At 39.8% G+C, this 27,856-nt stretch overlaps 1 protein-coding gene across 2 annotated transcripts in view; it reads right to left on the bottom strand.

Annotated features, from left to right (window-relative positions):
* Positions 1–20,317, bottom strand: part of ADIPOR2 (adiponectin receptor 2) — a 91,545-nt gene extending 71,228 nt beyond the window's left edge. The window contains exon 1 of one of the 2 annotated variants that reach the window (XM_012476333.2): positions 20,192–20,317. The gene's annotated coding sequence lies outside the window, so the exon portion shown is untranslated. Of the gene's footprint in view, positions 1–20,125 lie in introns of both variants that reach the window. The other variant, XM_012476332.2, reaches the window with a different exon arrangement.
* Positions 20,318–27,856: the final 7,539 nt, after the last annotated feature.

Here is a 27,856-nt window from a genome sequence, read left to right on the forward strand (position 1 = left end):
AATATAACCTAAGCAGAGACAACCACTAAAGATGAGGGTATACATTTTAAAGGATAAAAAGGCAATACTTCTCTTAATATAAGCACCCTAGAAAATAAAGAAGTGACTCAGAAAATTTTAAAGGACTTTAAACAGTCTGAAAATTCCAAAGTGAACAACTTCAAGAAAAAGTGCCTCTCTTTCCACACAAATGCTTATCAACTTAGACAATAAAAAATTCCAAGTCTTACAACCATTCCTACCACAGTAGGCTAGGTGGATGATCAACAGGTTAACTCATCTCAACTTAAAAATAATTTTATTTCTTACTTTCCAGTAGCAGAGTTCATGTCTGAGTGTTTATATCCAAAGTCAGAATATTATCGCCTTAACTTCTATTGCCTGCTTATTAAGGTTTACTTAAGTTTTTCTTGCTAAATTTGGTCAGGGATCAATCAAAGCATTTTCTCCACATATTCTCTACTATGAAAAATAGTCTAGTCATCTCCTATTAGGCAAAAAGCCAAATAAATTTTCCACTAATGCTACCTAGTTGGACATAGTTTGTGGTAAAATCACAAGAGCAAACGACTGCAATATGAAAAAGGATGGAAGAAAAATTGCTAAGGTTTTAAAGAAAATTAACCTTTAGGAAATAAAGACTAAAAATAAATACTGAAAATGTAAATCAGGTGCAGTACTGTATTTGCCCAAACCAGAAGCATCTTCTAGTTAAGTGCTGAAAGTGTGAAGTGTGAAGAAAAAAGTCTTAAAGCAGTAATTTTCTAAACTTCAAATTTCATATGCTTTCTGCAATGCAGTTCTAATATAGTTGTAAATGCATTATTTTTTATTCACTAACCTTTTAGTCAGGAATGTTATAAATACCCTGTTACGAAAAATCGAAGGTTAAATCCAAACATTAACATCTCTTACATAATGACTAACAGCAATAATACTACTAATTCTCTCCTGTGCCAAATTGAAACAGTTTCAGTTTCTGGTCATAATAACTATTAACATTCTCAAAGGTTTGTCTTTCAGTTATCATAAATCCAAAAAATGACATGAAGGGCAATAAGCCAATCTTCAATTTCATCCCCATTTTTAACAGACAAATGCCTGTATGTATCATCAGAATTACACTGCTCTCTCAGACCACCACATCCAGCAATGTAAGCTCTTATGCTAACTGCACACAGTAAAGTCTTCAAAGCCTAAAGGACAATTTTCCTCATCTTTACAGGATGTTTTAGAATCAGTAACACAAAACTGTGTGAGAACACAATCTTCTGGGCAGGATGAACAGAAATACTATCAAGGACACAGCTTAAAGGAGAGAAGATAGTTGTACTGGGCCAACAAATCAGGTTTGGCTGGGAAATAGTAAATCATCTGACGGTATATACAAAGAACAACACTTAAGCCAGTAACAGACATTCTTGTAGGCCAAAATGTATTCAAATGAAAACAAAATTCTTTTTAATCATACTACTCAAGCACTTTCTACTTTAAAATACTATATACTTAACATAAATACTGAATATTATTTTACCATTTAAAAAGTTTTCAACTCTGCTTTTCTACAACTATATCCTCTCATCTGCGGAATGATCTCTACATGTCTCCACTTACATCCATCACTGTATATTTTACCATAAAATCCAAAAGTACTTCTATGTTTCAAATTCAGAGAAATTAAAATAAGGCATACAGTCATACAAATTTATAACCCATTCAAATTCAGAGACAATCTTTTCTTCTTTTATATGGTTATTTTCTCCTGAAAGTTAGATAAGAACAAAGTAAATTCCATCTGACTACTTATTAAGGGATTTCTACATGCTAGACAGACCACCAACCAATTGTAATCTACATAATAGCACCAAACTGAAAAAAATTAAACTTTAAAAAAATTTCCACTTAAGCACTTAAAATAATTAGGAATAAATTCAATAAAAGACATCCAATACGTCCTACACTGAAAACTATAAAACACCTCAGAGGCTGGCCTGACCCAGTGACTCACACCTGTAATCCCAGCAACTGGGGAGGCTGAAGTGGGTGGATCACCTGAGGTAAAGAGTTCGAGACCAGCCTGACCAACATGGTGAAACCCACCTAAATACAAAAATTAGCTGGGCTTGGTGGCAGATGCCTGTAATCCCACCTACTCAGGAGGCTGAGACAGAAGAATTGCTTGAACCCAGGAGGCGGAGGTTGCAGTGAGCAAGTGAGCAGAGATCACTCCACTGAACTCCGGCCCAGGCAACAGAGAAAGATTCTGTCTCAAAAAAAAAAAAAAAAAAGTATAGATATACGGACCAATGCAATAATAAAAAGACCCACTCATTTATAGACAATTGATTTTCAACAAAGGTCAAAGTAACTAAATGAGGAAAGGATAGTCTTTTCACCAAATGGTCAAATGGTGCTTGAACAACAACTGGATATTCATATGGTAAAGGAGAACCTCAACTTTCACCACACGTCATATAAAAAAATTAACTTGAAATAGATCATAGATTTAAATGTAGTTTCTAAAACTGTAAGGCTTCCAAAATAAACAAAGGTGAAAATCTTTACAATTTGGTGTTGCTAAATACTTCTTAAGACACAAAAAACAGGCTGGACGTGGTGGCTCACGCCTGTAATCCAAGCACTTTGGAGGCCAAGGCAGGCGGTCACCTGAGGTCGGGAGTTCAAGACCAGCCTGACCAACATGGTGAAACCCCGTCTTAAAAAAAAAAAAGACACAAAAAACACTAACCATAAGTAAAAAGTGATAAACCAGATTCAAGAAAATTAAGAAACGCCTGCTCTTCCAAAGACTGTTAAGAAAATGAAAGGCAAGCCACAGAACAAAAGAATACAGCCATCTTTCTCTATCCCTGGGGGACTAGTTTCAAGAACCCCTCTCTATCCTCCTAACCCACCCAAAACTGGACACCAAAATTTGAGATGCTCAAGTCCCTTATAAAAAAAAGGCACCATATTTGCATATAACCTATGCACATCTTCCTTATACTTTATTTAAACCAATCTCTAGATTACTTATAATATCAAATGATTAAATGCTATAAAAATAGCTGTCATACTGTATTTTTATTTGTATTATTTTTTATTCTCTTTTTTTTTTTTTTTTTTTACCATTTTCTGAGATTGGTTGAATCTGTGGATGTGGAACTCTCAGAAAAGCAGGGCTGACTGTATATCCAAAATTCACATGGCTAACAAAGTACTTGTATCCACACACATAAAGAACTTGTAACTCAGTAATTTTTAAAACTCTGTTCTTAAAATGAATTAAGAATTAGACACTTCACCTAACAAAAGGATATGCAAATGGCCAATAAACACATGAAAAAAATGTTCAACACCATTTGCTATTAGAAAAATATAAATAAGGTAGAGCATAGTGGCTGGCACCTATAACCCCAGCACTTTGGGAGACTGAGGCTGGAAGATCAGTTGAGCCCACGAGTTAAAGAGAGAGATCCCATTTCTACATAAAAATTTTTACAAAATAAAATTAGCTGGATGTGGTAGCATTCACCTGTAGTCCCAGCTACTTGGGAGGCTAGGGTGGAAGGATTCCTTGAGGCTGGGATGTCAAGGTTACAGTGAGCCAGGATCATACCAACCTGGGCAACAGACAAAACTCTGTCGCAAAACAAAAACAAAAAATTTAAAAAGAAAAATGTAAATAAAAACCACAATAAAACACCACTCACACTGAAAAAAAAACAGTTAAAATTAAAAACACAACATATAACATAAATGAGATTACAGGAAAATAAAATGGTACAATCAGATTGAAAAACGGTTTCACTTATTTAGAAACTGCAAAATATACACCATATGACTCAGCAATTCTACTCCTATTTGCCCAAGAGAAATAGAAAGACTTATTCATGAATGTTCATTGTCACTTCAATCATAAAAGCCAAAAATTGGAAACCCAAATATCAGATGAATGAAGAAACAAACTGTGGTATAGCCATACTACAGTGAATACTACTCAGCAATAAAAAGCAACAAACTATTGGAACACAAAGCAACATGGAGGACTCTCGAAAACATGCGGAGTGAAAGCAGCCAAATATTAAAAGAATACGTACAGTATGATTCTAATTATACAAACAGTTTTTACACACATATATACACACAAATTTTTTGAGACAGGGTCTCACTCTGTCACTAGGCTAGACTGCAGTGGCATGATCCTGGCCCACTGCAGGCTCAAACTCCTGGCTCAAGAGATCCTCCCCACTTCAGCATCCCAAAGTGATGGGAATATGGGCATGAGCTACAGTGCCCAGCCCACTTACATGAAATTCCATTACCTTAATTGGGGTGGTTATGTGGGTGTGTACATTATCAAAAGTCATCTAATTGCACACTTAAAATGAGTGTATTTTGTTGTTTAAATTATACTTCAGTAAAGTTGAATTTCAATGTAATAAAACAGTAAAGTTTATTTGCATAAGCCTAGATTACAGAAAATTTTGGGAAACTATTAATTGAGTCATATTATTTGTATTTTGGCCAAATAACAGTAGCCTCCTAAACAGTCTGCCTTCAGTGAATACTCCATAGTCTTTACTCCCTCTAAGTAAACAGACTAATTCAAAACCATTTTGGTTTCTCCAACCAAAAGCTCTTCTTGCTACCTACTTCAGAAGCATATTATTGCCTATTACCATAAAAATGTATTAATAGAAGTTACCATGTGCCAGATGAGGTGAGGTTTTATAAATATTATCATTTAACTTTAAAACTCTGCCTGTTACATAGGTAGCATTATCTCTATTTACCAATGAGAACACTGAGGGTGAAACTCTGGATAATTTCCCTAAGGTTACACAAGGTACAAAACAGAGAAGCAAGAACTGGCCCATTATACAACACTGCCTTCCACAAAAGTAAGTGGTTCCTTTCTTTGTACAGCATGATGTCATCTCTTCAAAGGAGAAGGTGAATTGCTACTTTAACATTGACAACAACTTTGCAAGGCCCAGTAGTTGACCCTTCACCTGTCATCTCCAACAATCCTTACTCCTCCAACAATCCTTATGAAGTGGGGTCCCACTTTATAGGTGAAGAAACTGAGGTTCACGGAAATCAAGCAATTCATCAAAACACAAACCTAAGTGGAAGACCCTGAATTCAAATCTTTATCTGTCTGCCTTCAAAGTCCATGCTTTTACCACCATCTTACAGCACTTGATTAAAGGCACAAACAATGCATTATACAAACTGATAGTGGTCAAGGCTAAAAACACAATGTCTTTAAAGGAGAAAAGTCTGACTCTTTTACAGCCATATTACAATGGTTATCCTCATTTCCCAAGATCTTTAATAATGACTCTGAGTATTGTTTTTAAAAAAAAAGACTAGTACCAAGAAGTGTTTTGTATGACACAAAGCCAGAGACAAAAAGGAAAAAAAAAAAAATGTTTTGGATTTGGAATTTTTTCAGATTTTGGAATATTTGCACATACATAATAAAATATCTTGGGGCCATAATCCAAGTCCAAACATGAAATGCATTTGTTTCATAGCCTGAAGGTAATTTTATACAATGTTTAATAATTCTTTGCATGAAACCAAAGTTCTGGCTGCAACTTGTCACTGGAAGTCAGGTGTGGAATTTTCCACTTGGGGTGTAAAAAAGTTTCAGGTTTGGGAGCATTTCAGATTTAGATTTTTGGATTAAAGATACTCAATCTGTAAATTAAAATGCTAATATAAGGAACAACAGTTCTAAATATTATAGTCAGGGAAATCCTGAAAAATCCAGGATTATATATTTTGTGCCAAAATACATCAAATATGTAAAGACTTCCTTCCATAAATCATCTGTACTATATAATACCACATAACTCATTGCTTAAACTACTTCAAAAATAAAATCTGTTCAGATAAAATATGTGGTCTGTCAACCTTTCGGGCAAAATCAAAACTCTACTTTGAAAGTGATAAAGCGGCCGGGCGCGGTGGCTCAAGCCTGTAATCCCAGCACTTTGGGAGGCCGAGGTGGGTGGATCACGAGGTCAGAAGATCGAGACCATCCTGGTCAACATGGTGGAACCCCGTCTCTACTAAAAATACAAAAAATTAGCTGGGCACGGTGGCGCGTGCCTGTAATCCCAGTTACTCCGGAGGCTGAGGCAGGAGAATTGCCTGAACCCAGGAAGCGGAGGTTGCGGTGAGCCAAGATTGCGCCATTGCACTCCAGCCTGGGTAACAAGAGCGAAACTCCGTCTCAAAGAAAAAAAAAAAAGAAAGTGATAAAACACCTTCCTCCCATTATTAAATAACAATCATTCAGGGCTCTATCTCATCTCACATATTACCCTCCAGAACACAAGTCCGTTTTGTGTTTTGCTTTGTTTTGCTTTATAATGCTGCTGATGGAAAATTCAAGGAAGTGGTTAGTTACCTTTCTCAATATTGCAAGTCTAAGAAATCTAAAAATAAACTTCATCTCAATCTTTCTCAATATTGCTTAATTCCACTAAATCATAAGGCCTTTTCCTGACCACCAGCATGAGAAAGAAATAAAAATAAAAACTTACAATATACATCTGAAAGCCTCAGCAGCAACATTTCTTAGACTAAAAGTGTAATAAAAACCCACTTAAGAGGAAAGAAAAATAGTTTTCATTCTTAAACTAAGTGATTTATAGTGTTTTATATCAAACATCTCAGAAAGTTAAGACAACTTTATTAACGTAAGTCCCCTAAAGTCAAAATCAGAAGTCTCAAACGTGACTGGGCACAGTGGCTCAGGCCTGTAATCCCAGCACTTCAGGAGGCCAAGGTGGGTGGATCACAAGGTCAAGAGATCAAGACCATCCTGGCCAACATGATGAAATCCTGTCTCTACTAAAAATACAAAAATTAGCTGGGCATGGTCGCACATGCCTGTAATCCCAGCTACTTGGGAGGCTGAGGGAGGAGAATCACTTGAACCCAGGAGGCCGAGGCTGCAGTGAGCCAAGATCACACCACTGCACTCCAGCCTGACAAGAGAGCAAGACTTCATCTCAAAAAAAAAAAAAAAAAAAAGTCTCAAACATTAGAATATATATGTGATAATAGCTGGATGACTAAATACATCCAGCTAAGCATGCTCAAGTTTTAGAACAAGATATCAATCAATCAACCACCTGCTTCTCTAGTTTCCAAGGTCTGTAGCCAGCAATGCAAAAAAACAGCAATCTGTTTCCTCATTAACGTATATCCTCAAACTGTCTTCAATCCAATTTCTTTTTTAAGTGAAAGCAAGTTTATCAGAGAAGAAAGTACAATCTAACTTCTATTTAAATAGTAAGAAAAATGACATTTGAGTGAGACCTACAAAATATACTCTGTATTTATCTACTCTTCTAGGTTCTATTTCTGGATCAAGTAATCCACCAACCTATCACTCTGGTTACAGAGGTCACAAACTTGAACATATGAAGCAGCCTGGTGAAGGACAAAAAGACTGTAATTGTGCTTAACAAGAAACCATGAGCTGCTATTAAAAAGTATAATTCAAAAATTCAAAACACTCAACTGTTAACAGTAATATCGTTATTGGGTATACATTCAATAAAATTAAATTTGATCCTTGCCTCACAGAGATCACCCTTTTGGTGTGTGACCAACACACGAAAAACAAAACATTTCCAAGTAGTATCAGATATTAAAAAAAAAAAAACTTCTAAATATAAAAATGTAAAACTTCCAAATATATAAAAAAAAAACTTCTAAAACTTAAAAAAAATAGGGGGGGCCATAGTGGCTCACATCTGTATTCCCAGCACTTTGGAAGGCTGAGGCAGAAGGATCACCTGAGGCCAGGAGTTTGCGACCACTCTGGGCAACATAGTGAGATCCTATCTCTACAAAATTAAATGAAATTAAATTAAATCAATCAGGTGTGGAGGCACATGCCTCTAGTCTTAGCTACTAGAGAGGCTGAGGTGGTAGGATCACTTCAGCCCTGTTTCAAAAGAAAAAAACAAAACAAACTCCAAGATTATTAAGATTCTCCCATTTATTAATTAATTTAGGAGACAAGAGTCTTGCTCTGTCACCCAGGCTGGAGTGCAATGGCTCAATCACAGTTCATTGCAGCCTTGACCTCCCAGGCTCAAGCAATCCTCCCACCTCAGTCCCTAGCACACATTACCACACTTGGCTTATTTTCTTAATTTTTTCTCAATTTAGAAAGACCACCCAAATGGCTGTGGAAGGAAAAGAACAGCCAATTCAAGAAACAAACACTTGAACAGTTATCTAACATTTGAAAACATACTCAACCCCATAATCAAAAAACAAATTTAAAAACATGGTACCATTTCAAAATCATCTGATTTACAAACAAGTAAAAAATCTCACAATGCCATGAATCATAACAATACGAAGACAGCAAATTCTCATATTCTAGTGCTAAAATATGCAAAGTGACAGCAAATTTGACAATATCCAACACAGCTAAAATAATTCCCATAACCTCCAAAATCTTCAGCCCACTAATTGCACTTCTGGGTAATTCACCACAAAGGGCTTCATTTCAAACTTAATAACCACATAGATATACACATAGAAATAAAAATTTCACAAAACATTTTATCCTTATTGTTTGCAATACAACCCAATACTTTTCTATCTAATTCCCTAATGGTTTTCACAATCCATTAGGGAATTACAACATGCAGTTTTTTTGTTTGTTTTTTGTTTCTTCATTTGTTTTTTAAGATGGAGTTTCACTCTTGTCGCCCAGGCTGGAGCGCAATGGCGTGATCTCGGCACACTGAACCCTAGCTTCCAGGTTCAAGCGATTCTCCTGCCTCAGCCTCCCGAGTAGCTGGGATTACAGGCACCTGCCACCACATCCAGCTAATTTTTGTATTTTTAGTAGAGATGGGGTTTCACCATGCTGGTCAGGCTTGTCTCAAACTCCTGACCTCGGGTGATCCACCCACCTTGGCCTCCCAAAGTACTGCTATTACAGGTGCAAGCCACCACGTCCAACCACAATTTGAAGTTTTAAAAACTTGCCAAAGATCTTAAATGTAAACACAGGGATTCCTAATAAGGAAATGTTCAATGTAACATTGTTTTTAATACATGAAAACCTAGAAACAATCTAAATGCCTATCAACATAAGAATAAATAACTTTAATCTGGCTATATTCATATAATAGAATATAATTTTACAGCAGATTAAAGTAATGACTGTTTATTAGGTGGGCCATATGAAACTGTCATTTTTGTAGGTCAAAAATGGTAATGTATCAGCAGTTTCATATAAATCAAAAAAATTTCATGAAAGATAAGTTATAGAATAGGCAGAATATATCATTTACATAAAATTTGAAAATATGCAAAGCAATACTATAATTTGTGAATATATACCTATGTAGTAATTATATAAAAACATGCGTTAAAAATGATCAGGCCAGAAGCAGTGGCTCCCACCTGTAATCCCTGCATTTTTGGGAGGCCCAGGTGGGCAGACTGCTTGAGTACAGGAGACCAGCCTGGGCAACAGGCAAAACCCAATCTCTACAAAAAAATACAATTATTAGACAGGCACAGTGGTGTACACCTGTATTCCCAGCTACTTGGGAGGCTGAAGTGGGAGGACAGTTTGAGCAAAGGAGATGGGCTGCAGTGACCCACGATCATGTCACTGTACTCTAGGCTGGGTGACAGAATAAGACCCTGTCTTGAAAAAAAAAAAAATGATCAACGCCACACTCAGGATAATAGTTAACTTCTGGGAAGAAAGTAAACTGTAATCCAAGCAGTTGCTTCAGCTGTATATATTTTTTTCCTCGGAAAAAAATGAGAAATAGGGGAACATGCTAAGATGTGCTACAGCTGTATGGTTAATATATGAATGTTAATTATATTGGTCTCTGTAGTCTCATGTATGTTTGAAATATTTTAAGGAAAAAAAACCTTTATTGACCAAATAAAACACACATTTGCAGCCTAAATTCAAATCAACTCCCATGCAAAATGCATTTCATTGGCTTGAAATCTTAATGTTTACCCCTTACCTTTTTTTTTAATGTAGGGCCACTAACAACAACAACAAAACAGCTTTTATATAATGTCCAATTTAAATAGTTTCTTAAAATCTGTCAAGAGAGGATTTTACCCCTCAAAAACTGGTCTTGTTCTTCCTTCTGGTTTAGTGCTATGTATTTTACCATATTTCCATTTTTACCCGCACTGCCAAGCAAATTCAAACCCAATTTTTATTCTTAGTCATTGAATTATGCTGCCACTTGGGAAAAGAATATATGCTTTGTCCTTTCCTTGATTTCTTCTTTTTACACATATTTTATTACACTTCCAGATCGTTTATTTTAAGTTACCAGAAATCCTTTCTGGAAGAACTAGGATAAAATAAATTTCAAGAAAATAAAGTCAACCTTCTGTTCCATTCTGCTAAAGTTTTCATAATATATCCCCCACCACAAAGACTTCCTCCTTAACCAAAGGAATGGGTATATGGATACAACTAGGCACACATGTTCACTAAACTAAATTTCAAAACATAAAAGATTAAAGTGAATATGCAACCAATGAAAAATAATTAGCTGATATACTAATAACAAACATTCAAAAGAAAGGTCAAAGTGTAATAAGCTAACTAATTTTGCCCCTTTAAGACCATACATTTTTGCATGTTTTGTTTTCTGTACATACATATTGTGGAAATAAGAATATTCTTTGTCGGGCGCAGTGGCTCACGCCTGTAATCCCAGCACTTTGGGAGGCCAAGGCTAGCAGATCACGCAGTCAGGAGTTCGAGACCAGCCTGACCAACATGGTGAAACCCTGTCTCTACTAAAAATACATAAATTAGCCAGGCGTGGTGGCAGGCACCTATAATCCCAGCTATTCAGGAGGCTGAAGCAAGAGAATCACTTGAACCTGGGAGATGGAGGGTGCAGCGAGCCGAGATCACGCCATTGCACTCCAGCCTGGGCAACAGAGTAGATTCCAAAAAAAAAAGGAATTTCTTATATTCAATAAATCCAATAAGAATGTGTAACACCATCCGTCAGTTATAAAGAAAATACCATTTTGTTGTAGTCTTCCATTAAAAAACTTAAAGTGTCCTTTCCTACAGGTATTTTTCCCATGCCTGAAGATAATCTGACAATTCTCAGAATTCAGCTTCCCTTTTTCTTCTGTCTGGACACTTAAGATGTCTAATTAAGCCAATCTATAATATTAGCCAACATATATCCCCTTCTAACACATGATATACTCCAATTCAGAAAACTGAAAACCAGAAGTAATGTGAAACAAATCCCCTACTTAACAAATTCCTCAACTTCCAATTTCTAAATACCAAATGTACTTGTAAAATACGCTAATTATTTCCTAAAAGGGCCTAAGATATCAATTAGTCCTATTTAACTCATTTTAGAGATGAGACAGACATACGCCAAAGTGACAATTGTATACTGCAGTTTTTCCTTTTTTTCCGAGATGGAGTTTTGCTCCTGTTGCCCAGGCTGGAGTGCAGTGGCACGATCCGAGCTCATCGCAACCTCCGCCTCCTAGGTTCAAGCGATTCTCCTGCCTCAGCCTCCCAAGTAGCTGGGATTACAAGCATGCACCACCACGCTCAGCTAATTTTTGTTATTTTTAGTAGAGACAGGGTTTCTCCATGTTGGTCGGGCTGGTCTTGAACTCTCGACCTCAGTTTATACGCCCACCTTGGCCTCCCAAAGTGGTGGGATTACAGGCGTGAGCAACCACACCTGGCCTATACTGCAGTTTTTCAAGTTTATGTTTCACAATTTGAAAAGATTATTTTTAACAAAATTAAAGCACTTCATTCAGCAGTAAGCCCAAAAGAACATGAACCAATTTAGGTTTTTAAAGGACTACTTACTCAACACCTGCTATATACCAGACCTGCCAGTAGACATGAAGAAAGTTATATGTTCCTTACCCTCAAGAAATATATCGTCTATTAGACACGCACTCAGATTCTTTTTGATCAGTGATAGCAAAACTATATGCTTTCAAGAGAATGTAAATAGGTGGAGCAGCTCCACCTAAGGGAGTACCAGGAACAGAATGCATACTCCACCTGAAGTAATCATAAATCAACTTCAGAAGAATGCTATTGAAACAAAACACATCTCCCAGTTAGACAGAATATACTGGAAATGTTTAAGCTCCTATCAAATAAACAAAGATTCTTTTTTTTAAGTTTGTAATGACATGGAGAAGCTAGACCCCATCCACATTTCGGTTGAGAGTTTACATTGCTGTGACCTTTCTGAATGGCAGTCTGATGATATACATCAAAATGAAAAACATATTTTCTTCAACTATTACAAAATTATTAAAGGGGAATTAACTTGCAAAAAATATACATAAAATGTATGGACAATTTACAATCCATTTATATAATCTAAATATCCAGCAATAAGAACACTATTAAGTTACAGCATATCAATTTAGTAATACACTAGAGAACTACTAAAAAGAACAGAGTAGATGTCGATATAAAGTAAGCTACAAATATTAATTTTAAAAACATACACACAGGGCCTGGCATGGTGGCTCACCGTGAGCCTGTAATCCCAGCACTTTGAGAAGCCAAGGCAAGGAGAATCACTTGAGTCCAGGAGTTCAAGACGAGCCTGGGCAATATAGCGAAATCCTGTCTCTATTAAAAATGCAAAAATTAGCCTGGCATGGTGGCGTGCAACTGTATTCCCAGCTACATGGGAGTCTGAAGTGGGAGGACTCCTTGAGTTCAAGACTGCAGTGAGCCGAGATTGTGCCATGACACTCCAGCCTGGGTGAAAGAGCAAGACCCTGTCTCAGAAATAAAGTAAAATAAAATACACACACCCCAAACACACACACACAATCAGCCAAGACAGCACCACCTGCTGAGCTCCCAAATGCTGTTTCTGGTCACATCCAGAAATACAACTCCTCACCATCGCTGAGATGCATTTGCAAGGGTCAGTGGTATGGGTTCTCTGAGAACTACTCACTGTGGATCCAGTCTACAGCCAACATGTCCTGCAGAAACTAGCTGCCCAGTAACAAACAGCAGCTATAGAATCTAATAAGGTGGATCCACTGGCTGACATTAAAGGGTTCCTACAGCAGTACTATATGCACTACAAATCACATGTGGAGGTTCTCAAATTAAAACCAAATAAACCCGGAAAAGAATTGGCAGAGCTGGTGATATTTATGGCACAGATTGGTCACAGTTACCCAGAACGTTCCCCAAGAGCTAAAAGATCTACTTTCCTACAATTATACTGTTTTGAATCAAGATCATCTAATAACATTTTGCAAAGCTTTGATCTTGCTGAAAAATAAGTATCACATCAATCCATCAAGTTTGCTAGAGCTCTTCTTTGAACTTCCAAATTTCCATAAGCTTGTGAGACTTTACATCCTCATGTTATGACTGATAGCAAGAATATTAACTGTAAAACCCAAGAATAAAGTGGATATAGTACTGCAGAATTTCACATACACCATATTAAGAGATGGTAATATAACTACAGCCAAGATATCTTTGGATGTGATGACTGAACTCCACAAGAAACATCTGGACTGATGCCAAAATTGTCAATGTCATCACAACTGCATGTTTCAAGACACTGGTTGCTGCCTTGACATTCTTCCTAGGATAAGATAACGAAGACAAACAAATAAAACAGACTCAAAATCTGAGGATAAAGTGACAAGAAGCCTACTAGTGCAGTGTGTCACTGGGAAGAGTGGCTCCAAACACAAAACATTGAAAAGGTTAGGAAAAGTGTCCAAGAAATAAAAGAAGAAAAAACTCAAGGTATGTAACTTTTAAGCTATTAGCCTTATTCATAATCCCCAAAGTTTTACCAAAACACTCCTGAAGCACATAGCTAAGGAGAGGTTTGAAGTAACATGATGCTCATAAGTCTTATCTCCAGATTGGTAGGAATTCATAAGCCTTCTAACTTCTATGCCTTTGGGCAAGTTTCTGCTGCCACACCACAGAGCAGTAACAGAAATTCTGTTTGCTGAACACACATTTCATGACCTGTTAGTCCCAGAGATCATTCAGTTACTGCTCATGACTGTGACCAACCATTATGGACAAGAATTTTGGGGAAGACATGACAGTCCGAATCAATACTATAAAAGAGATAATAGCTCAACTGGGCATGGTGGCTGATGCCTGTAATCCTCGCACTTTGGGAGGTCGAGGCGGGTGGATCACAAGGTCAGGAGTTCAAGACCAGCCTGGCCAAGATGGTGAAACCCTGTCTCCACTAAAAAATGAAAATATAAAAATTAGCTGGGTGTGATGGCATGTTCCTGTAGTCCCAGCTACTTGGGAGGCTGAGAGATGGCGAAACTGCACTCCAGCCTGGGTGACAGAGCGAGACTCCATCTCAAAAAAAAAAAAGGGAGATAATACTCAATGTCCCCTAGCCATGATAGAAGACCTTCCTTAAGACCTGTCCCAGTTTAAAACACACAAAGATAAGAATATGACGATGTCTACTACAACTGTGATTCAGTTCTTCCAAATCCTCAGATGATGCAGAATAAATTTCAGGGTAAGCTGACAGAGACCCCAATAAAATCAAGAGTGTAAGAATATGGTCAGGCACAATGGCTCCTGACTGTTAAATCCAGCTATTCAACAGGCTGAGGGAGGAGGATCACTTGAGGCCAGAAGTTCAAGACCAGCCTGGACAACTTGGCAAAACCCCATTTTTACAAAAAAAATACAAACGTTGGCCAGGTATAGTGATGCGTGCCTGTAATCCCAACTACTTGGGAAGCTGAAGTGGGAGGATCACTTGAGCCCAGGAAGCAGAGGTTGCAGTGAGCTATACCACTATACTCCAGCCTGGGCAACAGAGTAAACTCTGTCTAAAAAAATTAAAATAAAAAAGAAAGAAGAAAAAGAAAAGAAAAAAAATGATAAAGATGGGTGGGGAAGCACCAGTCTCAGTGAGGAGGAGGGTGCTGCTGGTGAATCTGTTGATGTGTAGAAACCGCCAAGAGATCTCCAAGAAGTTGAACGGCACCTATGAAGGAGTAGAAAGCCTAAGCTAAAGGATGACTTCTAGAAAATCTGCATGGCTCAACTAAGAAAAAGATTCAGAGCTGCCCCAGGGAAAGCTCAAGAGGAAATGTATTGAAACAGATAGTGATAAGGAGGAAGTAATTTTTGAAACATTGACAACCTTCAAAAAAACCAAAGTCTGACAACGAAACATGATTAGCAATTGCAATGGCTGGACAAACCAAAAAGAATTCATGAGGAAGAAAACCAAAGTGAATCCATTTTCCAAATCCAGAGATAAAGAAAAAAAAGAAGAATTTTGACGATTAGGTATAGCCAAAATGTCCAGTCAGAAAATAAGCATTCCTTTGGGAAACAGCTACTGCCACTACGAGATAAGGAAGGAAGGGAGGAAGGGAGGAAGGGAGGAAGGGAGGAAAGGAGGGAAGGAAAAGAAGGAAGGGAGGAAGGGAGGAAAGGAGGGAGGGAAGGAGGGAGGGAGGCAGGGAGGGAAAAGAAGGAAGGGAGGGAGGGAGGGAGGAAGAAAAAGAACAAAGAGAAAGAGAAAAAGTAATATTCAAGCCAGTCCTTCATTCCCAAAAAAAAAATAAATTTTGTCATTAATCTGAAAATTAGTAAATCAAGAATGTTTACATTAAAAAGTCCAAAAGCACTGTAGCTTGAAAACCACCAAAAAGCACACTGCTGAATGACTGGTTTGGTCACTTTTTTTTTATTATTATTATTTTTGAGACGGAGTTTTGCTCTTGTTGCCCAGGCTGGAGTGCAGTGGTGTGATCTCAGCTCACTGCAACCTCTGCCTCCCAGGTTCAAGCAATTCAAACGATTCTCCTGCCTCAGCCTCCTAAGTAGCTGGGATTATAGGGGCATGCGCTACTAAGCCCCACTATTTTTTCTGTATTTTTAGTAGAAACAGGGTTTCATCATGTTCGCCAGGCTGGCCTCAAACTCCTGACCTCGGTGATCCACTTGCCTCAGCCTCCCAAAATGCAGAGATTACAGGCATGAGCCACCACGCCCAGCCCACTTTCTTTTTTTTTTTTTTTTTTTTGAGATAGAGTTTCGCTCTTGTTACCCAGGCTGGAGTGCAATGGCATGATCTCGGCTCACCGCAACCTCTGCCTCCTGGGTTCAGGCAATTCTCCTGCCTCAGCCTCCTGAGTAGCTGGGATTACAGGCACGCGCCACCATGCCCAGCTAATTTTTGTATTTAGTAGAGACGGGGTTTCACCATGTTGACCAGGATGGTCTCCATCTCTTGACCTCGTGATCTACCCGCCTCGGCCTCCCAAAGTGCTGGGATTACAGGCTTGAGCCACCGCACCCGGCTCTTTTTTTTTTTTAAGAGACAAAGAGTCATGCTATGTTGCCCAGACTGGTCTCAAACTCCTGGCCTTAAGCAGTCCTCCCAACTCAACCTCCCAAGTAGTTGGGACTACAGGCACAAGTCACCATGGGGCTTGATCCCATATTTTTAGAAAAACAACTCTCGGCCAAGTGCAATGGCTCATGCCTATAATCCCAACACTTTGAGAGGCTAAGGCGGGACGATCGCCTGAGCCTGGGAGGTCGAGGCTGCAGAGCCATGATGGCACCAGTGCACTCCAGCCTGAGCTACAGAGTGAAATCCTAAAAAACAAAATAAAATAAAATAAAATAACTGCAACACAGCCCTATGCAAACTATGTCTGTGGATTCAACCAAGCTTGGATCCAAAAAAATTTTTTTAATATTGCATCTGTATTTGGAATGTGCGAACTTTTTTTTCTTGTCTTTATTCCATAAACAATACAGTGTAACCACTATTTACATAGTATTTACATTGTATTAGGTATTATAAGTAAACTAGAAATGATATAAAGTATTTGGGAGGAGATGCACCGGTAATATGCAAATACTATGCCATTTTATATCAGAGATTTGAGTATCTGTGGATCTTGGTATCCATGAAAGATCCTGGAAACAATCCCTACAGACACCAAGGGATGACTGTATATCTCTGGACTGTCTAAACTTTCTACACTGAGCAATAATATAAGGAGAGGCTCTGTAGCATATTGTTAAGAATTTGGGTTCTCAAATCAGACTGCATGAATTCAAATCCTAGCTCCACCATCTATCTGCTGATAAACTTCAATAGTTACTTAATTTTTCTCCTTGCCTTAGTTTCCTCACCTGTATAACAGAAATCATAGTATGTACTCACAGAGCTGCCACAGTAATTAAATGGTTTAATACATGTAAAGTTGTGGAAAATTGTCTAGTACATAGTTAAGTGTTCAATAAATGTTAACTATCAGCATCTTCATTACCAAGCATTTCATTATTCCTGAATTTTCTTTTTAAATCTTGACTGGTAAGACAAATCAGGAACACCTGGTTCATAAGCCCCTTTCTGGAAAGACTGCAAATGCAGAAAATACGAAAGCACTCAAAAACCAAATATAATCCGAGTCACAGCACCAAAAAAAGAAACACCAAATACAAATAATGACATACTTTTTTAAAAAGCAGATTACACGGCCAAGCAGTTGCTCACGGCTGTAATCCCAGCACTTTGGGAGGCCAAGGTGGGTGAATTACCTGAGACCAGCCTGGACAACATGGTGAAATTCCGTCTCTACTAAAAATACAAAAAAAAAAAAAAAAGAAGAAGAAGAAAAAAATTAGCCAGGCATGGTGGTGAGTGCCTGTAATCCCAGCTACTCAGGAGGCTGAGTCAGGAGAATCGCTTGAACCCCAGGAGGTGCAGGTTGCAGTGAGTCGAGATCACCCCATTGCACTCCAGCCTGAGCAACAACAGCGAAACTCTGCCCCCGCTCCAAAGAAAGAAGCAATTACATTAACAATTTGAGTTCAGAGTTCATTTATACAAAAAATAATCACCAACAGGTTCTATAAAGATAATCACACAAAAACAATCCCTGAGTGGTGTACTTGTAGATAATTTTTACTTTTTCCTTTACAGTTTAAGGACTTATTTTAGTTTTCAACATTGACTATATATCATTTTTAATAAAGCTAGGCAAACTTTTTATATTAAGGGCCACATTGTAAATAAATATTTAGGTATTACAGGCCATATGGGTCTTTGGCACAACTAATCAACTCTGCTGCTGTACCACAAAAGAAACCACAGACAATACCTAAACGACTGCATATGGCTATGTTCTAATAAAAATTTTTTTTTGAGATGGAGTTTCCCTCTTGTTGCCTAGGCTGGAGGGCAACAGCACAATCTCCGCTCACTGCAACCTCCACCTCCCGGGTTCAAACCATTCTGCCTCAGCCTCCAGGGTAGCTGGGATTACAGGCATGCGCCACCACACCCGGCCAATTTTCGTAGTTTTAATAAAGATGGTCTTTCACTATGCTGGCCAGGCTGGTCTCAAACTCCTGACCTCAAGTTATATGCCTCCCAAAGTGATGGGATTACCTGCATGTGCCACCGTGCCAGGCCTAATAACATCTTTATTTACAAAAAGAGACAACTGGCAGGACTTGGCCTGCAGGCTGTAAAATTTGTCAATCCATGAAAAAAAAATAAAATTATTTTCACTTTGGGAAACGAAATGTGAGTTATACTAAAAAAAAAAAAAAAAAAAGGTGCACCAGCTAAACTGATATTATTGATAGTAAACCCCATTCATTTATAAATTCATACAAGGAGCCTAAGAGATATGAAAAAAAAAAAAAAAAAACTCTTAAAGGCTCTGGAAATCCTACTTTCATTTCTAGTGCCAAATAAAAAAAGGAAATCTGCTAACCAGACCAAAGTCTAGATAGGAACGTATACTGGTGGGCAGTACAATCAGAAGTTAAAAGAAATATGCCTCTCACATTTAACTTGCAATTTTTTTCAAATTTCATAATTCACCAACAAGCAGCTGCCACATGTGTGGAAATCTTTACTGATGAATTTCAGTTACAGATCATCACAATCAGCACGCTGACAACAAATTTACAAGAACGGATGAAAACATCCAGGAATTACCTAAGAGTCGTTTAAGGAGATACAAGAGTGGCCTTCGATAAGAGGACACTTCAAACATTAGAACTGATAAGATTTATAATCTCCCCGCAAAAAATAAAGCTATGGGTAGAAGGAATTTTTTTCTGAAGGAATTTTTAACATTTCATTTGGAAAAGTTTTGTGATCAAATAATTTTAAATGTTATGACAGATTTCTTGGCGTGTAAAGGGATCCCCTTGATGAGAGGAAGGGGTGGTTAAAAAGCCTGCTTTTGGAACATAAATGCGGATAATAACCAAGTCTCAGAAACCCAGAGTCAAAAAATTTAAAGACCAACCTACTAAAAAAAAAACAGAAATAAAAAACGTCAACAACCTGCAACGAAATCACCGTACCCCATAAAATCCCAATTAGGCATTTAAACCTTTCTACCAAAATTCGCTTTTGGACCATTTTACGAAGTTGTCAAAATTTCAGAGGCAAACGTTTTAATCAAGGTCAAAAGCCAGGAGGAGAAAGAGTGTATCAGTTTCCAATCCAAACTCTCTCCGAGCCTCCTAAAAACTGATTTATAACCCTGTTATCAGTAATTTTAAAAGAAGCGAACACTGACGGACAGGAGCTTGGGAGAACAGGACCCAAGGTACCAAGTAGGCTGCTGACGCGCCACCTGAGAAAGGTGAGGGAACTCTTCCCACCCCAGTCACTGAAAGTAGTGCTTAGAGAGCCCATCCCAAGCCTCCACCAAAGAAATTCCTGTAAGAGACAGAAGAGACGGAGACGAAGAGGGGCGGGCAGATCCTCTCCGCTGACAGTGAGCGGGAGCAACTGCACCCGAAGGTGAGCAGAGCTGAGGGCGGCGGGCTCCGACCCTTCGCCGCTACAGGCGCGATGCGGCGGGCGGTGGGCGCCGGGATCCTCCGACTGTGGTCGCAAGGAGGGCGGCTCCAGGCCCCCCACGGCCGCCCGTCGGACCACCGCACCCCGCGCCGGGCGGCACGTCAGACTTAGGGATCAAGTTGCGGGCCCGGCAGAACGCGCACTCTCCGGCCCGCGCCGGGGACACTCGCCCCCTCAGCCCTCACCTCCCCGCGACGCCAGGCTCTCCCTCTGCGCCCAGGAAACGGCGCCCACACTCCAGAGACCCTCACCCGGAGCCCGTCGCCGCCTTGCCGCGCGTCTCGGACTTCTCGGGAACCACGGCTGAGGGGAAGGGGGAGGAGGGGGAACGGAGGAGGGAGGGGGCCCAGCCCGGTGTAGCCACTGCCGCTGCCGCCGCCGCGATACCGCTTCTGGAATCGCGCTCGCCCCGCCGCGACCGCGACCGCCGCCGCGTCTCCCCGCCCCCACGTCGCCATGACGCGCATCGCACGAGGCGGTTCGAGCCAATAAGACTACACTCCGTGCGCAGCCGCGCTGTCCTAAACCGGAAGCTGCCCCACTGACCGCTCCAGAACCTGGGTGCATCGTGGGAGCTGTGGTTCGGCCGGGAACTCAGCGAAAACTATACGGGGCGTCGAGGGACCGAGGAACGTACGCTCCTTAAGCGCTCACACAAGACCTCGGAGTTTTTCCTCCCTCCGAAAAAGGAAGCAATTTAGAGCTGAGGAGGAGAAAGCCGGCCTGGCTTGAGGATGCTTTTCCCAGTCTCTATGGATACTGGCTACACACTTTGGACAAGAGCCAGAATTTAGTGGATTTAGACTGGAGCATGTGTCTCTGCCAAAGGCTGATAGGATGCTGAAAGTCGTCTGTGAAGATTTCGGAAATAAATCCGAAAGCATTAGCCAACTTTTGCCCAGAGCAATAATGTTTGCCTTTTATTACCTTATTAAAGATTATAATTTATGCTCTACCACTTCTATTTAAAAAAAAAAAAAAACTCTTAAAATACATATTAATTCAGAGCGATTTTTTAAATGTTGTTAATTTAATGGTATATCAGAAACTACTTAAGCACTAAATACCTGTGTCCATCTACGCAGAATCAGTAAGTATGATTTTCTACAAGTGAGCTTTGCACTGAGTTCTAACTTCTTAGAAGCCAAGAACAGATTTGGTTACATACCTACTACTCTATAAGGAAAGTGAATATAGGTGTTAGTCTGCATAGAAAAATAGTTCTTTACATTCAGTAGGAGGAATTTATCACATTCTTCAGGCGTAGGTGCCTTAACTATGAAAATTCTGGTTATTGACTAAAGGAAATCCATAGGATTTAAGCCTGTGACCACGGCTTATTGTCCTTCCAGTTGTACCACAGCAAGAGATAACAAAGGGTGTAGGAAAAAGCTTATAGGTCGCAAGGGAGCTGGAGTATTATATGTGAAGACAAAACAAAAACAAAAATACAGAAGTCTTCATTATGGAAATGTAAGTTTTTAAATGTATAGCTGCTGAAATCACAAAGAACATAATTAAGGGCCGGGCGCGGTGGCTCACACCTGTAATCCCAGCACTTTGGGAAGCTGAGTCGGGCAGATCATCTGAGGTCAGGAGTTCCAGACCAGCCTGGCCAACATGGTAAAACCCCATCTCTACTAAAAACACAAGAAATTAGAGGTTGCAGTCAGCTGAGATCGCGCTACTTCATTCCACTGTGGGCGACAGAGACTCCGCCTCAGGAATGTATGAATAAATAAATAAATAAATAAATAAATAGGCCATAATACAGAACTAAGGCCCACTCATTTAAGCTTGAAAGAAATAAGACTAGTATAAATTAAAATTAGGAAATAAAGTTTAAAAGAACTAATTTCCTCCAAGGGGTAGTTTACATTGAAAATAGGAATTTTTTTAAGTTTACATAATTCGTGAAAGACGTAATAATAATGACTTTCATGTTCCCAGGTAAAGTTATAAAGCTCTAGGGGTTGAAATCAAGGAAGACAACTGTACACCTCCTCAGAACATCAGAAACAGAATACAGGCATTTCTGGATTGCGAATTTGACCAATTACACCAACTCACATAGAGCAGACATGAGAAGTATAAGATTCTTAGGCTTAATAAAGGATCCACTAAAGGTGACAGAACTACAACAAAAAAGATAATTTTTTTGTTTTTGTTTTTGTTTTTGTTTTTGTTTAAGGACGGGGTTTCACCATGTTGGTCAGACTGGTCTTGAACTCTGGACCTCAGGTGATCCACCTGCCTTGGCCTCCAAAGTGCTTGGATTATAGGCGTGAGCCACCATGCCCAGCCAAAAGATGATTTTTTTTAAAAGAGATTCTTTGAAAGATCTCCAATCTTTCTTGCATCCCTTTCTCTTAAAGACTGCTTTGACAGGCCAAGTGCAGTGGCTCACACCTGTAATCCCAGCACTTTGGGAGGCCAAGGCGAGCGGATCACTTGAGGTCAGGAGTTCAAAACCAGCCTGACCAACATGGAAAAACCCCATCTCTACTAAAAAATACAAAATTAGCTGGGTGTGGTGGCACAAACCTGTAATCCCAGCTACTTAGGAGGCTGAGGCAGAAGACTCGCTTGAACCCGGAAGGTAGAGGTTGCGGTGAGCTGAGATCATGCCATTGCACTCCAGCCTGGGCAACAAGAGTGACCCCCCATCTCAAAAAAAAAGAAAAAAGAAAAAGAAAAAATAAGAGCTGGGCGTGGTGGTTCATGCCTGTAATCCCAGCACTTTGGGAGGCCGAGGCGGGTGGATCACGAGATTAAGAGATTGAGACCATCCTGGTCAACATGGTGAAACCTGGTCTCTACTAAAAATACAAAAAATTAGCTGGGCATGGTGGCGCGTGCCTGTAATCCCAGCTACTCAGGAGGCTGAGGCGGGTGGATCACGAGATTAAGAGATTGAGACCATCCTGGTCAACATGGTGAAACCCGGTCTCTACTAAAAATACAAAAAATTAGCTGGGCATGGTGGCGTGTGCCTGTAATCCCAGCTACTCAGGAGGCCGAGGCAGGAGAATTGCCTGAACCCAGGAGGCAGAGGTTGCGGTGAGTCGAGATCGCGCCATTGCACTCGAGCCTGGATAACAAGAGCGAAACTCCGTCTCAAAAAAAAAAAAAAGAAAGAAAGAAAAAAAGAAGCAGCAGCAGCTACCTCTGGAACAGTTCACCGTGTACTGAACCAGGTGAAAGACAGCCTTATCATTTTCCCCAGAGTTTCACACCTTGTTCTCGGTCGCCTACCTTGATCCCATTCACAGATCACTACTGCCAGTTCCTGATGCTCAGATAGTGATGAAACAAACCACATCATTTTCTCAAAATGCCCACACCTCCTTAGCTATTGAGGATGTTGCCACTGTCCCTGACCTGAGCACCTGAGGAACATTCCCCTGATCCCCCACATCCATAAGGCTGGCTTCACCCTTAACCCTTATCTAAATGTCACCATTAAATATTCCAAAGCAGATTTTTCAGGCCCTCTTCCTGACCATACTTCAGTTACTGATCTTTATATATTTTCTTCTGATTAGCTGTCCAAAAAAAACAATAAAAATTTAGTAAAATTATCTATCTTCCAGCATCAGCTGCAGATCTTGAGAATCTCTGTTCTCTCCATTCTTAGGGTATCACAGTATTCCACAGGAGGGTAGAGTCCCTTCTCTTCTGCAGCACCAAAAATGATTCCCTTCCACCTTTACCCCACATACCAGTCACCAGTGACCCAACAGTGCCCTGTGGCTCAAATAGTCTGATGGAGTCATCTCTACAATTATTAGATGTTATTGAAAAGAAAGACACATCACTAGGTGAGTCACATTCATAATCCAATGTGGCTTCAGTGACACTATAGTATGTTGCTGACATGATGGACAGAGTTAAACTCCACTGTGATATGCAAGGCAATAGCTAATGAGTATTGAATATATATATAGGGCATGGTAGTGTGCACCTGTAGTCCCAGCTACTCCAGAAGCCAAGGCTGGAGGGTCACTTGAGCTCAGGAGTTCCAGGCTGCAGTGAGCTATGATGGCACCACTGCACTCCAACCTGGGCAACAGAGTGAGACACTAACTCTTTAAAAAAAAAAAAAAATGTATCTGTATGTATTTAAAGCTTCAAGCAAGTGAACATTCAGCTTTCAAATTTTTTTTTTTTTTTCCCATAAAAATAGAGGCACAGTCTCACTATGTTGCCCAGGCTGGTCTCAAACTCCTGGACTCAAGCAATCCTCCCACCTCCCAAAGTGTTGGGATTATAGGCATGAGCCACTGTACCTAGCCAACTTTCAAATTCTAAAAGGAAAAAATACTCTCAACCCCAGTGTGAATTTAAACTTGAGTTTGCAACTGGTTTTTGTTGCTTCTCTTATAGAGAAAAGATAATTTATTTCATTTATTATTTTTCTTATCAGAACAATTTCTATTTTTAAGAATAGGAAAAGACAAATTGCTTTGCCAGCAAAAACCAGAATTAGTAATATCCTTTCAGAGAACTGTGTCTGTGAGTTAAAAAAAAATTTACAAAGAAAAATTACCAACTTCATTATCATAAAATACTTAATACTACCACCCTAAACTCTTCTTTTCAGCCCCAATATTTATCAACTTTCAAGTATAAACATTAGAACTGAGGGGGAAATCTGAACAATATAGAAGATACACTTAAAAAAAGATAAATCTAAAGGGCAAGGAATGTCATCAAATCAGTCCCCCGGATTGTCTCATATAGTATCCATAGACCAGTGAAATCCAGCCTGCTATTTAGGATTCAGTGGTGTTAGGTGCTTTGCAAATAGCCTAGCAATAGTTTGATAAAATTAGAGGGAAATACATAAATCTCTGTGTTCCATCTTAATTGCAATTAAACAAATCACTGATAACCAATTGCTATATTGTTTAAAACTACATTAATCTTGGATTTGAAAGTTTACAAGCAGTGCATTTTGAAAATTTAGAGAAACATCATAACACACTAAATTTCAATTTGTGCCAAGTTGTAGTTGTGTTTAAAACTGAGGGGAAAGAGCAGTATATACCCTCCAATAATTACATAATTACATTAGCAGCTCCTCAAACATAGGTTAGGTAACATAGCCCTGCAGATTGAACATAAGACAGAATATCATTACTGGCTGTGCTGCTGCCAAGGCATTGTTTAACTATGGCAGTGCATTAGCTCCTGTTAAACTTTGATACCCTTAGCAATGAAATGAAGTTGTCTGTGAATACATTTTTAGATGGACAGAAAGGATAAATACAACTTTAGCAAAGTACTTGCCAAAGGGAAGGGGTGAAGAATAGGTCTAGGAGCTACGGAGATATCATCTTTTCTGTAATATTTCATTTCTTCTGTATGAAGAAAGATGAAGCAAATAACAAAATGTTTAACATTTATTAATCCTAGGTGGTATGTACATGAATATGTATTAGAGGCTTCTCTGAACTTCTTTAGTAGTTGAAAAAAACAACTTTATTGAAGTATATTTTATATAAAATGCACTCTTTTTTTTCAGTGTACAGTTCAAATGAGGTTTGACAAATGTATACGCCCATGGAAGCCTAACCTCAATCAAAATGTAGCCTTCCAACACCCCCCACAATTCCCCCATACCTGTTTGGAGTCAGTATTTCCTCTCCCAAGCCCAGCTCCAGGCAACCACTGATACTCTTTCTGCCACTATAGATTGATTTGGTCTCTTCTAGAATTTCCCATTAACAGAATCGTGCAATATCTACTCTTTTGTTCTATCGTCTTTCTCTCAGCATGGGTTTTTTTGAGTTTCGTTCATGCTATTGTATACCTTAATAGTTCATTACTTTCTATTGCTAGGTAGTATTCCATTTGTTTATCCATTTACCCATTGATGAATGTTTGGGTAGTTTCTAGTTTTTGTTGTTGTTGTTTTGTGAGACAGGGTGTCACCCTGTCACCCAGGATGGAGTGCAGTGATGCAATCATGGCTCACTGAGCCTCGATCTCTTGGGCACAAACAATCCTCCTATGTCAGCCTCTCAAGTAGCAGGGACTACAGGCATGTGCCACCATGCCTTGCTAATTTTTTTTTTAATGGTTTCTTTTTTTTTTTTTTTTTTTGAGGCAGGGTTTCGCTCTTGTTGCCCACGCTAGACTGCAATGGCGCAATCTTGGCCCACTGCAACCTCTGCCTCCCGGGTTCAAATGATTCTTCTACCTCAGCCCCCGAGTAGCTGGGATTACAGGCGGGTGCCACCACACCCAGCTAATTTTTTGTATTTTTAGTAGAGATGGGGTTTCACCATGTTGATCAGGCTGGTCTGGAACTCCTGACCTCAGGTGATCCACCCACCTTGGCCTCCCAAAGTCCTGGGATTACAGGCGTGAGCCACCGAGCTCGCCAATTAATTGTTTTATTTTATTTTATTTTTGAGATAGAGTTTCACTCTTGTTGCCCAGGCTGGAGTGCAATGACACAATCTCGGCTCACCGCAACCTCTGCCTCCTGGGTTCAAACATTTCTCCTGCCTCAGCCTCCTGAGTAGCTGGGATTACAGGCATACACCACCACACCCTCACCAGCAACATATGAGATTTCCAGTTGTTCCACATCCTTGCTAACCCTTATTATTGTCAAATTTTTTATTTTAGCTATTCTAGTGGGTATGTTAGTGTTATCTCATTGTAGTTTTAATTTGCCTTTTCCTGATTATTAATAACGTTGAGACTTTTCATGTGTTTATTGGCCTTTCTTTTATTTTATTTTGTGATGTGTCTGTTTAAACCTTTGGCCCAATTTTTTAAAATGGGGTTGTTTCCCCTCTTTATTATTGAGCTGTAACTGTTCTCTTTTCTTTTTTTTTTTTGAGACAGACTCTGGCTTTGTCACCCAAGCTGGAGTGCAGTGGCACAATCTACTCACTGCACCTCCACCTCCTGGGTTCAAGTGATTCTCATACCTCAGCCTCCCAAGTAGCTGGAATCACAGGCGTGTGCCACCACACCTGGCTAATTTTGTTTGTTTGTTTTTTGAGACGGAGTCTAGCTCTGTCACTAGGCTAGAGTGCAGTGGCACAATCTCGGTTCACCTCGACCTCTGTCTCCCTGGTGCAAGTGATTCTCCTGCCTCAGCCTCCTGAGCAGCTGGGACTACAGGCACATGCCACCAAGCCCAGCTAATTTTTTGTATTTTTAGTAGAGATGGGGTTTCACCATGTTAGCCAGGATGGTCTCAATCTCTTGACCTCGTGATCTGCCTGCCTTGGCCTCCCAAAGTGCTGGTGTTGGGGTTCAGGGGAGCCCTCAGCTCCCCTGAGAGGACATTTCTCCAAGGTCCTTGGTCTCCTGCTTCTCAAGAATGAGAGAGGGGACCAGGTGTGCTCGTAAAATACTGGACCCCAAACAGAGTTTTTGCAGAAAAGTGATTTTATTTTAGGTAGAGGAAGAGAAAAAGGAGAAGAGAAAACTTCCATGAAGAGTGTGGAAGGGGACTCCAGAGGGGAAATCCAGGAGAGAGAAAGACAGCTTCCACGAGGCTGGAAGGGGATCCAAACACTGTGTCCGAAGAGGGGCGGAAGAAGGGAACTTTTAACCTGGGAGGAACCCCCACATTCTCCAAGACCTCTGGCCAATGAAAGGACTTCCTTAGAACTTCCGCTGAAGTGATTGACTTTTTGATTCTTCCTGCGCCTGCGAAAATTAAAACAGAGACCGTTAACTCTCCCGGATGGAGAGAGATGGGAGTGGGGCATGGCGCTGGGAAGTTCTTGCCCATAAAACTACACCCTCTTGTGGACCCGGAAAGCGAACACATTCCCTCACTGGGATTACAGGCGTGAGCCACCACGCCTGGACTAATTTTTGTATTTTTAGTAGAAAGGGGTTTTCACCGTGGTGACCAGTCTGGTCTCGAACTTCTGACCTCAAGT

Source organism: Aotus nancymaae, unplaced genomic scaffold (assembly GCF_030222135.1).
Source record: "Aotus nancymaae isolate 86718 unplaced genomic scaffold, 86718_ANA_hifiasm-v0.15.2.pri h1tg000016l, whole genome shotgun sequence".
NCBI lineage: Eukaryota > Metazoa > Chordata > Mammalia > Primates > Aotidae > Aotus > Aotus nancymaae.